General features: G+C 38.4%; 1 non-coding gene across 1 annotated transcript; it reads right to left on the minus strand.

Moving 5' to 3' along the window:
• Positions 1-4,331: 4,331 nt before the first annotated feature.
• Positions 4,332-4,408, minus strand: TRNAR-GCG (transfer RNA arginine (anticodon GCG)). The gene has a single exon. It is a non-coding gene; the product is annotated as a tRNA-Arg (tRNA).
• Between the last annotated feature and the right edge of the window lie 561 nt (positions 4,409-4,969).

Below are 4,969 nucleotides of genomic sequence, written 5' to 3' on the forward strand. Positions count from 1 at the left end.
GCATTTTCATATATGAGGCATGTCATTATCATCATCTCGTCGTTCATCTTCATCAGTGTCCAGAGTATGACTTTCTTCAACTGCTTCCGATTCATAATTCTTTAATAAGTAGTATACATCATCAACAATTTCAAGTTCCTTTCGCGACATTTCTTAGTCTGTCTTTTCATAACAGTCTTCTTTTAGTTTATCCAGAATTTCAACCACTGGTTTCACCTTCCTCAGCTCACTGTACATAACATTACACAAACTGCAAGGTAGGCTATAACTGACAGCACGTCTAGAGCAGCACTGTCTTCGCTCTCGCGTCTAGTATTGCTGCGTGATATATTATGTGCTTGCAATCTAGCATAAGTAGTTCATGTCACCTTGCATTTTGATTGGTCGCGATCTCTGGTGTTCATTGCGTTCGAGTTGTAAAACTTACGTATTTTTCATTGGTTTTAATGCTTAACCCTTCTCCGGGCAACCAGGGTCCGTCGGATCCTGGCACTACTGTTTTTGTGAATAAAATTAAAGCTATAATTTCTACTTACTTGAAATTTAATGACTTTGTTAATTTCTGTCCTTTTTATATTTAGGGAGAAGGAAAATATTGTAGTATTTTGCACAAATGTTCTAGAACACTTTTACTTCTTTAAAGTGTTAACCGGGCATGCAGGGTCTATTGGACCATAGTATATTTTATTGGTTTTTCTCACTTTGTAACGAGGTTTCACTCTTTCAAACCATTCAGTGATAATCTGACGGCAATGGAATGTTGGCAAAATTATTTCCGAAGCTCAACAACAATGACATTTAAAAAAAATGGACCAATTATACGTTATAATAGGTATAAATGTTAGTGTGAAGTTATGCTAGTGTGTAGTTTATAATAGAAAGAGTGACTGAATCTCTCACCTTTACTTTATTTTTATATGGGAGTAATTATTATGGAAAAGCCGAAGAAAGTCAGAGAAACAAAGGTACGGTCTTTAGATGTTAGAGTATATTTGAATGCATCTTAGTTATGCTGCTATACTGAAGAGTTGTAATTAGGTCAAATATTCTGACAGACTCAGCTTAAGTACTTGTGTGAAGAATCCATTCAGGATTTTCTTAGAGAACCTGACCTAAGAAAAGATGATTATATCTACGATCCAGACGATAACGCCGATAATAGTAAATCTGATCATCAGAGTGAAGCATCAGAAATTAGTAATCATCATTTAGAGCCACAATATGACCCTGAAACCCCTGATGATGAGGATCTAACTATCAATGAGAAAAGCAGTTATCACCAATGTGATCCACAAGGGGTTAGTGTCGACCGTCTAGAACTAGGATATGGAGGGACGCATTCGTTCAAACTGATAATTACTTTGGTAAAGATGGCACCACGTGGCACTCTCAGTCTTTTCCGACAGGCCGTGCTAGGGCTCACAATATTATCAAAGGGCCAATAAATAAAGTCACTATTTCACCTGGGAAATTTATTGATGCCTTCAATCTTTATACTGATTCAGTTATAAGTGACATATATAAATAATCAAGAGGTGAGCGGCTGTATTTAGAAAGAAATATTGCACACCCATGGAAGTGTTGTAACGACACTGAATTGCGGCCATTTTTCGGTCTACTAGAAACTGCAGGACACCTCAAAGCAAATTATTCTAATTATGACATTCCGTGGAGTAGCTTGTATGGTGTTCCAGTATTTAGAGCGACCATGGGTCTCAAGATTCAAATCTTTGCTAGCGTTTACTTGGTTTGATAACAAAACAACAAGATCCATTTGCCGTGAGAAGGATAAGTTTGCCCTAGTTATAGATGTCTGGGAAAATGTGAATTCGAAATAAAAAAAATATATTAGGCCTATATTCCTTGTACTGATATAACGGTTGATGAGCAACTTATTCCATTCCGTGGTAGATGTCCTTTCAAGGAATACATACCATCAAAACCTGACAAATATGGCATGAAAGTATTGTGGGCTTCTGACTCCAAAACCTTCTGTCCCCTAAATGGCCTGCCATACACTGGAAAAGAAAACTGTGTAAGGGTACACTCTGGAGTAGGTCGAAGGGTTGTAGAAACACTGTATTATCAAAGAACAAACAGAAATGTAACTTGGGATAACTACTTTACTGACAAAGAACTCGCTGAGAATCTCCTCAGTAATGATCTCACCTTAGTTGGAACAGTACGCAAAAAATATGTATATTCATCTCTCCTGAGCTTCAGCCAAATAAAAGACGGCCAGAGTGTTCGTCCATCTTCGGATTTACAAAATATGTAACATTGGTTTCAATGTACCAAAATCAAATAAGGCAGTTGTTGTTCTTTCTGCAATGCACCACACACAAACCATTTCGGAAGAAGAAAAGAAACCACAAATTATTCTTCACTGTAATAGTACAAAAGGAGATATTGACACACTCGATCATTAGTGAATGCATATGCGTGCAAGAGACATACAAATCGCTGGCCACTTGCATTTTATGAATATTTTAGATGTATGTGGAATTACTGCATTTGTTCTGTGGATGAGCTTTCATCCTTTGTGGAATCTTGAAAAACAGAACAATAGGAGGTTGTTCCTTGTAGCTGTTGCTGAAAGTCTCATCCAACCTCAAATTAAAAGAAGACCTAGAGTAGGACTTCAGAAAAAACTGTAATGACCATTGCTCTTTTCATGTCAAGAGCTAGTAGGCCTCTCCATCAACTGCGCCCCAAACTCAGCAGAGCACTAAAATGTGTCATATGTACCAGTATGAAAAAAGTCGCAAACAATAACAAAGCTGTGACAATTGTGGCCAATCTGTGTGCAATGAGCAAAGTGAAGTGACCCGTGTGTGTAAAATCTGTAAGAATGATGATGAGTGATGTGTGAGAGTGATGTGTGAGAGTGATGACGTGTGAGTGTGAGAGTGATGATGTGAGAGTGTGAGTGATAACGTGTGAGCGTTTGAGAGTGATGACGTGTGAGTGTGACACTGATGACGTGTGAGTGTGTGAGAGTAATGATGTGTGGGAGTGTGTGTGTGCTAGAAATGAGAAAATCTAAAATTTGTGTAAATGTGTGTGAGTTTTACGACGAAAGTAAAAAAAAAAATTGTAGATCATACAAGAAACATGTTTCTTTTATCGCATGAAAAAACTGCTATAATTATATAACTTATATATATTATCATGGATACTTTGGCCACTATAATAATATCATTATTAAAGAAGATTAATATTGTGTACAATAACATGATTTTCTTCTGTTAACGTATTAAAATGGCATGTGGGTCCGACAGACCCTCCTTGCCCATCAACGTTACAAAAGTAGGTTGCCCGGAGAAGGGTTAATCGAACGGTAATAAAGGCATTTGTTTTGTTTCTTAAGCCGTCTGAAGGTTTACTTACTACTCGTAATGTGTGCACCTTTGTACATAGTGTTGGACATTGTGCCACTGTCCCATATTCTGTGACACAGTACATGAGGGTAGGTCTTAAACTCAGAAGGATTCAATCCGGCGTTAGAATTTGAATCTAGGTAGTGGGTAAAGCGGCAGCACGTACAGCTGAAAACCTGGGTTCGATTCCCGGTGCCGGAGGGAATTTTTCTCCCGTTGTACCCATTTTCTTCATAAGAAAAACCAGGGGAAGGGGTGCAGTAATTGAGTAAGATGCCGAATCAGTGGTTGTTACACAACTCGACGCGCGACTAAAAAAGCAGCGTTGCAACATCTACTAGAGTACGTCACTTAAACGTCCCACTCAGGAACTATGTTTATTGTCAATAATAATAGCATTTGTCATTTTTGCTACACTATTATTATTGTTATTATTATTAACCCGCCAGTGAACGGGCCATGAAAAGTTACGTAACTGGAGGGATTGAGTCTCTCAGACCCATTTCATAAATATGATGAAAAGTATATTTATTTGAATCATATAATAATAGTTTTATTCTCCTATATAGTTAACATCATAGATTTGTACATTTCTCACATTTCAGTGTAGTATAAGCAGTATAATTGAGTCATATTTTTACGAATACAGCAATTCGTAATCTGTGCCTTGTGTCTTTTCTTGCATTGCATATTTAGTAGGTTATTTTATGACGCTGTATCAACATCTTAGGTTATTTAGCGTCTAATTGAGATGAAGGTGATTTTTTTATTTTTTTTTATTTTATTGGGTTATTTTACGACGCTGTATCAACATCTAGGTTATTCAGCGTCTGAATGATATGAAGGTGATAATGCCGGTGAAATGAGTCCGGGGTCCAGCACCGAAAGTTACCCAGCATTTGCTCGTATTGGGTTGAGGGAAAACCCCGGAAAAACCTCAACCAGGTAACTTGCCCCTACCGGGATTCGAACCCGGGCCACCTGGTTTCGCAGCCAGACGCGCTGACCGTTATGCCACAGGTGTGGACTGAAGGTGATAATGCCGATGAAATGAGTCCGGGTTTCAATACCAATAGTTACCCAGCATTTGCTTACATTGAGTCGAGGAAAAACCTCGGAAAAACCTCAACCAGGTAACTTTCCCCGACCGGGATTCGAACCCGGTCCACTTGGTTTCGCGGCCAGACGCATTAACGGTTACTCCACAGGTATGGACGCACTGCACTTGAACTGATGTCCAATGTAGGGGATATGTGTTTGTTGTAACATTCATAAATGGTGCGTCGTATTATATTACGTCCGAAATCATCAAGTTGTTAGAATTTCGTAACTGTTTGTAATGCAGTCTGAGTTTTCTTTTTAGGAGTGTTATACTCGGTTATATTGATAGAAATTATTTTCTTCACTACTGATCTTGAAATACTGGCAGCGCGAACAGTTTTAGCATTGGTGAATCACATTTGTCTTCTCCTTTACTAAAAAATAGGTACACATTTTTATATGTGCCGCTTGTTTCCTAATGAGTTTCCCCTTCCAACAGGAGAAGTACGAACGTTACAATTGTCGTCATCGCTACTCACTCTCTTCAA

This window comes from Periplaneta americana, chromosome 13 (assembly GCF_040183065.1).
Source record: "Periplaneta americana isolate PAMFEO1 chromosome 13, P.americana_PAMFEO1_priV1, whole genome shotgun sequence".
Taxonomy (NCBI): Eukaryota; Metazoa; Arthropoda; class Insecta; order Blattodea; family Blattidae; genus Periplaneta; species Periplaneta americana.